The sequence below is a fragment of the Macrotis lagotis genome, chromosome X (genome assembly GCF_037893015.1).
Source record: "Macrotis lagotis isolate mMagLag1 chromosome X, bilby.v1.9.chrom.fasta, whole genome shotgun sequence".
NCBI lineage: Eukaryota > Metazoa > Chordata > Mammalia > Peramelemorphia > Peramelidae > Macrotis > Macrotis lagotis.
Genome location: NC_133666.1, coordinates 257,734,191 through 257,748,632, shown reverse-complemented (window position 1 = coordinate 257,748,632; position 14,442 = coordinate 257,734,191).

Here is a 14,442-nt window from a genome sequence, read left to right as displayed (position 1 = left end):
ACTTCCACTTATCTGCACTTTTGCTTTATTATTATCTTGATAATTCTTTATAGTGAGGTGTGTGTGTGTGTGTGTTTGTGTCTGTGTGTCTGTGTGTGTGTATGTGTGTGTGTATAAGGGAGACAGATGGAGAGAAGACAGTTTTCCCTCTTTGAAGGATCTCATTTCTATGTTTATTTTTGTTGAAGAACAAAAGGGAAAATTAACACCTAGAGAAGCTATCTATTCTCCAGATTCAGTACACATAACTCCCTTTCTTACACCTTACCATCTGATCAAATTGGCTTTTGTGCTGTAACACCATCTCCCATCTCTGTGCTTTCTGAAAATCATTCCTTCTACACCAATATCCTCTAGGAATCCCTAGTTCCCTACAAAACTCAATTGAAACACCACATCCTATATAAAGCTTTTTTTTGGTTCCTTCAGTTGCCAGTAATTTCTTCCTTGAAGTTAGTGTGTCTCTATTTTGTTGTTGAATTTTGACCTTCATTCTTCAAGAAGAGTGTGACATCAGGGAGATGATGTCATGATATGCAAGTGAATTAGATTTGAGTACACAGTACTCAAAGTACACAGCCTCACTTTCTCCACCAGAGTCATCTGGGTCCTGGTCTTTGTCAGTTAAAAAAAATAGGGGCCAGTTAGGTGACTCTGGGGCTGCTAGGTGGCACAGTGGATAGAGCACCTGCCCTAGAGACAGGAGTACCTCAGTTTAAATCCAGCCTCAGACATTAAGTAATTACCTAGTTGTGTGTCCTTGGGCAAGTCACTTTTACCCCATTGTCTTGCAAAAACTAAAAAAAAAAAAAAATAGTAGAGGCCCTACAACTGGCAAGTTGGGCTACACAGTAACTCTTTCTTTCCTTCCTTCATTCCTTCCTTCCTTTTGTTTCTTTGCTTCTTTTTTCCATTCTTTGCTTATTTTTTCTCAATAGGAGGAGCTGAAGTCTTATCATTGAATGCCTACCTGTCAGGGTTAATTTCCACTTGTCAGGGGAGTTCCTTTTCAAAAGGTACAGATCTGATTTAAGGTATTTAAGAGTCTCATTGGGGGTCTTTGGCTACTGAGAGAAACAACTGACCATCAATTTTTTGATTGCAGGCTAGCCTAATTAATAAATTGATACCTAATTAACTAGAATTTCTATCTTGAAGATTTTATTCATTATATCTTCCTGGTCCCTAGAACAGTACTTGGCACAGACTAAGCATCCTTAAATACCTGATGTTTGCTGATTACTTAGCTTTTACCCTTTTTCCCCCCCTACATCATTGTGGAGGTAGATTTCCTCCTCTCATTTACTCCTCTCTGAGGTTCAGGATAAATAATATACCAATTTCTATTTTTAACTTTAAAATTTTCTTTTTTTAATTCAAATTTCATCATCAAAAGTCAGTATGAAAAGAACAAACAATTGAAATGTCTAGTTTTTCATTTATATGTAGTATTTAAACTTATATTAAATTTAAAGCAATGCTGGGGGCAGCAGTGGATAGAGCAACAGCGCTGGAGTCAGGAGGACCTGAGTTCAAATTGGACCTCAGACACTTAATAATTACCTAACTGTGTGATCTTGGGCAAATCACTTAACTCCATTGCCTTGCAAAAACTAAAATAAATAAATAAATAAAGCAGTGCTGACAATCAGATCTTTTATTTATATCACTTTCAGAACTTTTTATGGTTTTTTCTATGCACTTTAAAATGCATTATTGATCTCATTTTCTTTCTTTTTTCTTTGTTTTTGTATCACTATTCACTTTCTCAACCCCTCTACATCCAAAGAGAACCCCTCCATTGTAACAAAGAGAAAGGAAAAAGTAAAACAATCCAATACACTGGGCAGGTCTAAAAATGTATATCAATAAGACACTGCAATTCTAACCCACCCTTTTTCTGTCAAGAGATAAGCCAGATGCTTTATTATCAGTCTTATGAAGTCATGATTAATGGTAGAATGTATTAGTTTTTATTTACCTTTCAAATTTTTTCCTTTTTGCATTATTATGATCATTGAATAAACTGTTCTTCTGCTCACCTCTTCCTCATAAGTTGATATGAACTGTCCCAAGTTTCTCTGAATTTATCAAATTCATCATTTCTTACAATGCAATAAGCATCTATTAGTTTTGTATAACAATTTGTTCAGCAATTCTGAGTGGCTTGGAATCTAATTTGTTTCTAATTTATAGCCATAAGAAAGTATATCTCTATATATGTTTCTCTACATATGTATCATTTCTTTCCAAATTTGACTTTGGAGAAAAGAGGTCATCTCTTCTTATTATCTGATTTCACAGATGAAACAGAGAGCCAGAGAGATTCCATGAAATGCATAGTATTATAATAGACAGTGTGAGGCAAAGTAAGGATTCAAAGTCAGGTTCTTCATTACCAAGTTCAGCACATTTTCATTGTACCATGCTATGTTACAATTTATTTATCATTTGTAACCTTGGAGGCAGTACTCATTAAGTGATAGGTAAAGAATTAGAATTAGAATGAGCAGGCAAGAAATTAGAAAGACAATGACCATAAAGAAAGAGAAATAATGATTAGACCATTGATCAAGTCATACCTCCCTTAAGAGATTGCTTTCATGAAATAGATTTGTGTTTGCTTGTTTTCAACTTCACCTTTAGGTGGGGAAATCTAAGGTTGTTTTTTGGTAGGTTGTTAAGAAAAAATAAAGATGAAAAAACTGGACTTATATAAGACAAAAAGTGACCAATCAACAAACATTTTTTAAGTACTTGCTATGCTCATCTAAAAAAAAAAAAGAAATCACTATACATGCAAGCATCAGTTGCTGAGAATAGAGAAGTAGATAAATTATCTGAAGAGCTTATTAGGAATTTCCAAATGAATTGATATATGTTCTGATCTTTGGTGACTAATGCAAAGGTAAGGCAAGATGAGGATGAGGAGCAATTATGATACAGGAGAAAGAAATGAGAGATAAAAATGTTACTGTAGGTTATATAGAAAGTTCACTTTTCCTTATGATAAAAATTTTTTCCCTAAAAAAAATTGGTTATGTACTAGAAATGATAAACACAAAATAACACCACAATTTATTATATTTTGATAATTAAAAATAGACATACTTTGGATGTAGGAATTATCTTGAGTCACTGCCTATACATAGCCCAACCACAGATTTATAAGAGCTATGATCAGAATTTATAATAAGCAAGAAGTAATAGTAATGAGAAAAGATATGGTATAAAATTAAAATATTTATTTCAATTATTTAAAAAGGTATGGAAAAATTTTAAATGGAAAATAAACCACAGAAATTACAATGACAACAATAATAATTTCATCCAGTAGCTAAATTAATCCAAACTAATTACCAGAAAAAGATTAAAAGAGTCTTAAAAATTCAGTAACTTGCCAAATGGAGAGCGATGGCTGCCAAAGGAAATAACAGGGGAAGATGTAAGTTGATTTGCAAAATCAAAGAAAGAAGGATAATAATTACATAAAGTGTCGTCTCATAAAATGGAGAGAATCAAGAGAAGTTAAAAACAGTGTAAAGAAAACTTACTAAGACATCCAACTAAGCAAAGTTAACCCAAGAAGTCATGGATGAAAATAGAAACAAGAAAAATATTAACAATTTTTAGAAATCATTTTAACATTTTCTCCATCAAGGAGAGTAAATCTTTGCGATATTTACAAAGGAACTACAAATATCATCAAGGAAAAGAAAATGGGGAAAAGCAGCCACATAGTATAACACAAATACACTCATATACATACATACACAGACACAAAGACACACACACACATACACACACAAACATAGATACAAACACATAGCTAGGGCAAACAGGTAGTATCAGAAATCAGGAAAGTCTGAGTTCAAATCTGCCCATATACACTATCTGTGTGACCCTGGATAAGTCACTTAACCCTCTTTGTCACAATTTTCCCCCCAAATAAACTGGAGAAAGACATGGTAAACTTCTTTAATATATTTTCTAAGAAATTCCCAAATGCAGTCACAAAGAGTTAGATATGACCAAAATTATTGAATAACAAGAACAAAAATAGAAAAGAGAACCACACTAGAAGAGACAAAATTTTGAATGCATTGAGAAACCAGGTTTTAAAGTGTCTAAAAGAGTTGAAAGTATTAAAAGTATAAAAAAAAACTTCAGATTATTAATTCCAAATTAAGCTTTTAGAGAAAATATGAACAAATATTCATCTACAAAAAGATGGTACTAGAGCTGAGTTTTGTAGAAATCATAGCAAGTCTAAGAAAAGGAGGAAAGGAAATGAAATTTCCTAGGCATGGGAGACAACCAGTGCAAAAGTACAGAGATAAGTGATTTAATGTAACTTATGAAGGAAAACAGGTATGACTAGATCATGAAGTATGTGTATGTGGGGGGGGGGGAGGGATGAATATGAAGACAGTGCAAAGGTAGTAGCAAATCAAGCTGATAAACAAACATGCATGAAGATACTAATAGGGATCAATTTAAGGTCTTGTGTAAAGGGAAGTTTCACAAATGGCCTTCACTCAATTTCCAGAATAAATCATGTGGGGCGGCTAGGTGGCACAGTGGATAGAGCACCGGCCCTGTAGTCAGGAGTACCTGAGTTAAAATCTGGCCTCACACACTTAATAATGACCTAGCTGTGTGGCCTTGGGTAAGCCACTTAACCCCACTGCCTTGCAAAAAAAGTGAAAAAAAATGAAATAGACAGAACAAATCATGCCTTTCTGAGAGGCAGGAAAAAAAGAAGAGGGAGCATAAGTAATAGTATTGATTATTTGAGGAGAATAGAAAGAGAAATGCAATATATAGAGTCAAGCAAAATATGAATGAGAACTTCCATTGTATCAGTAATGACAACATAAAAATATAAATCTATAGACAAGATAAATATATACAAAATACACATTAAAAAAGCACAAGGTAGCTAACACAAAATAGTTATGGATAGAGGGAAAATACCATTAATTAGTGGAATGAGGAAAACCTTCATGCAGAATACCTGCTTGAAATGTTTCTTGTAGGAAGTAAAGGAATCAATGAATAGATTCACGGCTACCAAATACTTCATAAATGACTAGTCAACCAAATACCAATAAATTCAATTATCTACGAACAGATTAGTGCCTATAAAGATAAGATCTGCATGGATATTAAAAAATAGAGGGAAATGGGGCTTGCTAAATAAGGTCAAGAAAAAGTGAAATCCAATGTTTGTCTTAGAATTACTTTTAGAAAATTAATTGTCATTAAACTAGACCTGTGATACATTGTACAATGAAATCTCATCTTCAAGGCAAAGCATATTATATGATAAGTAAAATCAAATATTTGAGATTTCAGGAGGTAAGCACTTTTTTAAAACTACTGACTAGTGTGAAATTGTTCTTTCAGAAATTGGAGATGCTGCCATTCAAAGGAAAAGCAGTGGGAAAGTTGGTAACAACAGTAAAGGGTTTATCCCCTTTTCTCTATTCTATGATTCCCCTCTTTTCCCTTCCTTGTTACCTCTCTCCTCACATAAAGGAAAGACTCCTAAATATGAATTTAGAAACCTTGAGTTCATATTCCAACTGTGATTTGAGATTCTAAAAGAATGTTCTAAAAGAAAATAACTTTAGAGGGAAGAGAGAGTAATATGGAGAGCAGATTAAGGGGGAAAGTGAATAAATGGAGAGATAAGAGCCAGTATAATTGAAGAGAATGAACTTAAAAGATATGGGTATAATTATCTCTCCATTGAAGAGGTCCAAAAAGACAATACAATGTTTGATACAAAAAAGCCCTGAAGAAAAGCAGGGCTTAACTTTAAACTTGTGTCTCATTATCCTTTAACCCACTTTAATTCTACTGTACTTAGTATTTTGTCTATTGAGGGCATTATAAAAGGTGAGAACCTGAGTCAGGTGAGACCTGGAGAGGTTCCCAGTATTTAGAGTTCTTTAAAATTCTAACAGTTAATTAGATTAGGGTTTGACTTAACCTGTGTTTCACTTAACAAGATGTTAAGTAACCTGGGTTTGGAGGTGGAGAGTAAAGTGGGAAAGAGAATAGCCCTTACTTCACTTTGCAAGGGGTTAAATACCCTGAACCCCGGGTTGGGGAGGCTGAAGTTTCCGGTAAAGCATGAGAGAAAATGGGCCTAATGGGAAGCTTGCAAATAGTTCAAGAAATGGTATGGCTTTGGTTGATAATTTGATTCATGAGTAGGATTATGTGTACTTGAATGATACTTGAAAAGGGGGTAAAAAATGATTGCAATTATAATTTGATGCAATTTGAGTCAATACTGCTTATTAAGCAATCAACCAAAAAAATTGTGATACCTTGATAACAATATGAGCTTATCAAAAAATCAAATATTCAAACTGTGATAGGTGATACCTGATTAACAGCATTAGAGTAATAAATAGCATCAAGGGAAGAGGCACAAAGATTTATAATTTTAGATGGAAAGAAGGGAGAATCTAAATGCTCAGTAAATTCTATTTGATAGCTTTAACCCAGAAAGGGAATAAGATACATTCCCATTAGATTTAAAAATCTAACTTAATCTACTGTGAAGAGGAGACTGGGAAAGGGAAAGATAAGGGAAGAAGATTCTGATAAAAAGGAAGGCAAAGGTATATGTGAAAATAAACTGAACGTTAAATTTTTAAAAGAAAAGCCAAAAGAGAAAGGTAGTAAAATTTTGGTGAGGAGGAATAAGAGAAAAGGAAAGAGAAAAATATAAATGGAAGGAAATACAAAATTCGTAATCTTAACTGTAAATGTGAATGGTATGAACTGTACCATAAAACAGGAGAAGATAACAGAATGCATTAAAAATAGGGGCAGCTAGGTGGTACAGGATAGAGTTCCAGCCCTGGAGTCAGGAGGACCTGAGTTCAAATCCGGCTTCAGACACTTGATCATTGCCAAGCTGTATGACTTTAGGCAAGTCACTTAGCCCCATTGCCTTAAATAAATACTTTTTTTAAAAAAAAGAATAGATTAAAAACCAGAATGTTACAATATGTTGTTTACACGAAACACATTTGAAGCAGAAAGATAAACACATGATAAAGGTAAAAGGTTTGAGCAAAATATATTATGCCTTAACTGAAGAAAAAAAAAAAATCTGTGTTAGGGGTCCTGATCTTAGATAAAGTAAAAGCAGAAACTGATTTCATTAAAAGAGATAATGAAAGAAACTATATCTTCTTAAAAGGCATCATTATTTATGAAGCTATGTGATTACTAAATATATATGCACCTAATGCCATAGCATACAAATTCCTAGAGGAAAAGATGAGTGAACTACAAGGAGACATAGACAGCAAAATTTTAATAATGGGAGACCTCAATCTCCCTTTCTCAGAACTAGGTAAATCAAAAACAAAATAAACAAAAAGGAAGTTAAGGTGAATGAATCTTAGAAATTTTATATATGTTAGACCTCTGGAGAAAACTTAATGGGGATAGAAAAGAATATGCTTTTTTTCCTTGGCAATACATGGCACCTATACCAAAACTGACCATGTACTAGGGTAAAAAAAATCCTATAATCAAATGCAGAAAGGCAAAAGTAAAGCATACCAAGATGCAAAAAAAATTGCATGTAATAAAATGTCATGGAAAGATAAACCAAGAATTAATTGGAAATTAAACAATTTTATCTTAAATAGTTGGTGGATCAAAAGCAAATAATAGAAATAAACAATAATTACATAAAAGAAAATGATACTAATGATATATTATACCAAAATTTATGGGATGCAACCAAGGTAGTTTTGAGGGGAAACTTTATATCTCTTAATGTCTATATGAATAAAATAGAGAAAGAGGAAATCAATGATTTGGGTATGCAACTAAGAAAACTAGAAAAAGAAATTAAAGATCCCCAATTAAATACAAATTAGAAATTCTGAAAATAGAGATTAAATAAAATTGGAAGCAAGAAAACAATTTATCTCATAAATAAAACTAAGAGTTAGTTTTATGAAATAGCCAATAAAATATACAAACCTTTGGTCAATCTGATTTTTTTAAAATAAAATAACCAAATTACCAGTATCAAAAATGAAAAGTTTGAACTAACCACTGATGATAAGGAAATTAAAGAGCTAATTTGGAGCTAGTTTACTGAAATGTATACCAATAAATTAGATAATCTGAGTGAAATGGATGAATATTTACAAAAATACAAACAACTCAGATAAACAGAAGTGGAAATAAATTACTTAACCCCTTTCAGAAAAGCAAATTGAAGAAATTATCCATAAACTCCCTAAGAAAATGTCTACATGTCCAGATGGATTTGCAAGTGAATTCTACCAAATATTTAAAGAACGATTAATTCCTATTCTGCATAAACAATTTTTAAAAATGGGAGACAAAGGAGTTCTGCCAAACTCCTTTTATGACATCAACATAGTGCTGATATCTAAATCATGAAGAACCAAAACAGACAGAAAATTATAGACCAATTTCCCTAATGAGTATTGATGCAAAAATCTAAACTAAAATTTTAGCAATGAGACTACAGCAAGTTATTAGTAGGATAATATACCTTGATAAGATAGGATTTATGCAGGTAGGCAGGGATAATTCAACATTAGGAAAACACTCAACATAATTAATTATATCAATAGCAAAACCAACAGAAATCATATGATTATCTCAATAGATAATAAAAAAGCCTTTGAGAAAATACAATATCCATTCTTATTTTTAAAAATTGATAGTTTAGGAAAGAAGCTTTTTTTTTAGTTTTTGCAAGGCAATGGGTTAAGTGGTTTGCCCAAGGCCACACAGCTGGGTAATTATTAAGTGACTGAGGCTAGATTTGAATTCAGGAACTCCTGACTCTAGGGCTGGTGCTCTATCCACTGCACCACCTATCCACCCCTAGAGTTTTCTTTAAAAATAATAGTTACCTGCCTAAAATCATCAACAAATATTATATGTAATGGGATTAAACTTGGAGCATTTCTGATAAAATTAGGGATGAAATAAGGTTGTCAATTATCACTGTTACTATTCAGTATAGTATTAGAAATGCTAGTAGTAACAATAAGAGAAGAAAAAGAAATTGAAGGAATCTGAATTGGCATTGAGGAAGTGAAACATTCACTCTTTGCAGATGATATGGTGGTACACTTAGAGAACCAGAGAGAATCATTCAAAAATCTCCTTATAACCATTAACAAATTCTGCAAAGTAGTGGGATATCAAATAAACAAATATAAATCATCAGCATTTCTATATATGTCTTGCCCAAGAGCAAGAGATAAAAAGAGAAATTCCATTTAAAATAACTACAGACAACATTAAATATTTGGGAATCTACCTCCTTAGACAAACCCAGAAACTTTATGAACACAATTAAAAAGTACTTCTTACCCAAATAAAGTCAGGTCTAAATAATTGGAAAAAAGGTCAAATGCTCATGGTTTGGTCAAGGTAATGTAATAAAATGACAATTGTGCCCAAATTAAATTACTTATTCAGGGCCATACCAATCAAATAACCAAGTAACTTTACCAAGCAAGAAAAAATAGTAACATAATTCATCTGGAGGAACAAAAGGTCAAGAATAGCAAGGTAACTGATGGAAAAAAGTGTAAAGCAAAGTGACCTAGCTCTACCAAATATAAAACTATTCTAAAAAGCTACAGTCATCAAAACTGCCTGGTACTAGTTAAGAAATAGAGTAATGGATTAGTTAATTAGGATAGGTTCAAAAGAAGTCACAGTAAATGACTACAGGATCCTACTATTTCACAAACCCATAGACATTAGTTTCTGGATGAGGAAATCACTATTTCACAAAAAATTGTTGGGAAAACTGAAAAATAATGTGGCAAAAATGGCATAGATTCACATCTCACACTCTATCAAAAATAAGGTCAAAATGGGTACAGGATTTACAAAAAACGAATGACACCATAGATAAATTAATAGACCAAGAAATACTCTATTCCATCTATGGAAAGGGGATAAATCTACACCCGAATAAAAATTAAAGCACATATTAAAACTGCAAAATGAATGATTTTGACTACAGTAAATTAAAAAGTCTTTGGACTAAAAACATCAGTGCTCCCAAAGTTAGAAGGAAAGTAGAAACCAGGGAAACAATATTCACAACTCAGAGTTCTGATAAAGGTCTCATTTCTAAAATGTATAGAGAATTGAATCAAATTTATAAGGTCACAAATCATTCCCCAATTGATAAATGGGCAAAGGATATGAACAGTTTTCAAATAAAAAGAATTAAATCTATATATAATCATGAAAAATATGCTCCAAATCATTATTGATTAGAGAAATACTAATTAACAACAATTAAGTATCATCTCACACCTATCAGATTGACCAAGATGAGAAAAAGGGAAGATGATCAATGTTGGAGAGATTTTGAGTGAATTGAGACATTGATGCATTGCTGATGAAGTTGTGAATGGATCCAAACTTTCTGGAGAATATTATGGAACTATCCCCAGTGAGCAATAAAACTGTTCATACCCTTTGATATAGCAATTCCAATTGTAGGCCTATATGCAGAAGAAATTATAAAAAAGGGAAAATTCCTACATGTTTCAAAATATTCATAGCAGCTGATTTGGTATCAAATAACTGGAAATTGAGGGGATGCCCATCTATTGGGGATTGGCTATACAAGTTATGGTACATGAATAATATGGAATACTATTGTTCCATAAGAAACCAGAAATGATCAGATTCTAGTGAAGCATAGAATGACTTACAGGATCTGATGCTGAGAGAAGAAAGTAAAACCAAGAATACAATGTACACATCAACAATAATATTGTGAGATGAACAACTTTGATGGAAGCAGCTCTTCTGAGGAGTTCAGAGAGCTAGGGCACCTGTATTCAACTGCCTCTGGACTATGCTATCCCCAGGCAGAAGAGAAAAAACAAAACAAAACAAAACACAGACACACACATACACTCTCATAATAAAGTCCTTCAGAATCTGATAAACACTTTATAAAAAATTATCTCTAATGTATCTCTTTCCCTTAATCCTAATTCCTCATGCCAAAAACAACTAATCTTTAAACATGTTTATCAAAATATGTATGTACAATGCTAACCTGGATGTTCACCACTGAGGGGAGGGGGATGGGAAAGGAGGGTGGAAGGAAATTTTGTAATTTAAAAATATGCATGTGCATATGGATGAAAATAAAATTTTAAAAAAAGAGAACATAAAAAAATTAAAAAATTCTATAAAAAAGTCAAAAATATACCTAATTAAAAGATGTTCCATAGTTGTTTAATACTGGAAAGTTTTGCATTAGTCTGGGACTCAATTTCAAATGAGTAATATTATTTATTACCTATCTCAGAACTATGTTTTGAGGAAAGAATCTTATCAAGTTGTTAACAAAATTCCTCTCTTTCATTATGCTTTGTAGAAACTATTTGTATAAATCATGATTATGTTCAAAGTGATATACTTATGTTTTCTGTAATATTAGCAAGTAGTGACAGCCATCATATGATTAATATCATAATCACATTGATCATCTTACTTTGACTTGATTATCAAAACAATCATTGTCATCATCATCATCATCATCATCATCATCATCAACCCTGACATTGAAGGTTTGAACTTCCTAAAAATAATTGATTTCTATTCTCAAACAAAAAATTAAATTTGGAATATACAATGGAAGATATCTCTTCCAATCACATTTGTATAAAAGAATCAAATGAGTCTCAGAGAAGTAAAGTCATTTTGCCAAGTTGTTAGAGTTAGTAACAGACAGAACCAGAATCTCTGAATATAAGATCCTCTCATCTGAAATTTTAATCTTGTGCTCTTTAAATATAAATAACACACACTTTGCAACCCATATTGATTTCCTTAAACTAAAATTTATCCCTTCTACTTCATCTTAAAAAAGAGAAACTGTAGACAGAGGGACAAAAAAAATCATCATTAATAAATGCTAAATGTAAAGAAATAATGTTCTAAATTATTTCAGAGGCACATTGCCAATCTCCACATCCAAATTATAAGGATCCCATTTGTTCAACAGTATTTTATAAACAGAATGAGTGAGGGAGGGGGTTGGGAGAAGAGTTGCCATGGTTACTACATTTATAATAGCTTCAGTGTCAAATACTTTGAGAAATAATCAGTATCAAGGGCCAGGTACCAAAATCAATGACAGATGGGTAGAAAAGTTAAAAATAACTGATGAACAGGAATATAATGCAACCTTAATCAGACTTTAGCATGTGTGTAACTTTATTTACTGAGAAAGGGGCAAAAAAAAGAAAATGAGGAGTTAGAATGCCATATAAAGCCCCATTTTCAGAATATAATTTCTGAGAAGTGGAATACCAGGCAGAGTAGAACAAGCAAAGTGCAAAATAGACTAAGCTAAGAGTTAAAGTACTTAGAATTCTAGTTTTTTAGTTTAGCCTATCTCCTGGAGTTAAGATAGCAGAGTAGAGAAAATAATCAAGTTCTCTCCACATTTGCCTCAAACAAAACTAGAAAAATAAAAAACTTATACCAAATTCTAGAGCAGCAAGTCAACAAAAGATTAGGGCAAGACTTATTTGTTAGCATTTTTTAATCAAAAACAAATTAGAAGGTTAAAAGAAGAGATCTATGACACTAAAGTCGGAGCCAGTCAAGAATTAACTTGAAAGCAGCACTAATTGTGGGCTTCAGTGGTGGCAATAGTAGAAGTTTATGAAGCTCTTGAACCAGGCATGAGAAGATAATTTGTCAATTGATTAGAAAGCAAATCTGAAAACAACAATGCAAAAAAGTCTGAGGTTTGGGATAGCACTCACCTATATTCCAGGAACAGAGTCAAATCTTAACATAAAGTTTAGAGTCAAGAAATATTCTGGGAGGATTGGAGTAGGGTGAGGGGAATAAGGGAAGCAAACAAAAAAAAACCTGAACATAAAAGGGTAAAATGATGATGAAAATGATCAAGGCACAAATTGAGAAGAAAACATTGAAGTCAAAACAACTGGAACTAAAACCCCAAAGAAAAGTAAGAATTGCTGCAAGAGCTAAACAATTATTTACAAAATAATATAAACAGAAGGAAATTTTGTGAAAATAAATGATAGAAATGCAAGAAAAGAGTGAAATAGCATTTAATACCTTGTAAAAAAATGAAAAACATACTGAAGGAAATACCACCTTAAAAAAGCAGAATTGACCAAATGGAAAAAAGCCATACAAAAGCTCACTAAAGAATTTCTTCAAAATTACAATTGGGCAAATAAAAATAATGATAAGACAACAAGATTTAATAAAAAATAGAGAAAAGAAAGAAAAAAAAACAGAAGACAATGTGAAATATCTCATCAGAAAAATAACTGACATAGAAATGTGATTGAGGAGAGAAAATTAACAATTGTTGAACTACCTGAATGTCATGAGCAAATAAAGAGGCTAGACATCAGACTGAAGCAGAACTCTGAGCGAATATCACTTTATTAAAGGATTCATGATCCTCTCTAATAAAATGGACCTTAAAGCTTCCTCATGATTTGAGATGCCCTCTTCTTTCAGGGTATTGTTTTTATAGGATTTGGTATTTAGACACTCCAGAGCAGTTATACAAAATAAAGAACAATTCCATCAGTTGACATATGACAACCATGCTAAAAATGGCAAAATGATATGTATGTCAACAGGGTCACATATTGAATGAAGCATGGGACATCTCTACTGTGTACATGGTCACAAGATGGTTAGTTGTTCATGCTGCACAAGAGAAAATGGTCCAGAGGTACAAAAATAAATTACTACAATTATATTAGTTAGCAAGACATGTTAAAACAAGGGTTAAGGACCTCTAGCTAGAATCCTTTGTTTTGCAAGTGATCTTAACGTCTGTAGTTCATGGTTCTAAAGCCTAAGACACAAAACTTATAATCACTATCCCTATAGAATCATAACAAATTGCTTAATCCTGATCAAAATAGAGTCCTCACTAATTAAATCGAGTTTCTCAACAACATTAAAGAAGCAGAGGACAGCATGAATGAATGTGGATATAAATATCAAATGAATAAGAAATTCTGGAAGGTAAAAATGCTAGAATTGCAACTCAGGCTGCACAAATGAGTGTAATAGTTCAGGGGAAATTGGGTATTTAATGAAACAGAGGACTTTTAAGCATTTATGATTATGAGGTCAGAATTTAATAGAAAATTAGGGGAAAAGCATATAAAAGTAAATATAAGAGGGAAATAATAAGAAATTCAGTAACGTTAAATTATTTACATCCCTATATGGAAAGATGATACTTGTAACTCCTAAGAACTTTATTGTTATTAGAAAAGTTAGGAGGACTATGCATGGACATGGTCATAGAAGTGAAGCAAATATATTGGAATGATCTTTTTTTCTAAATAGTTGGGTGAGAAGAAG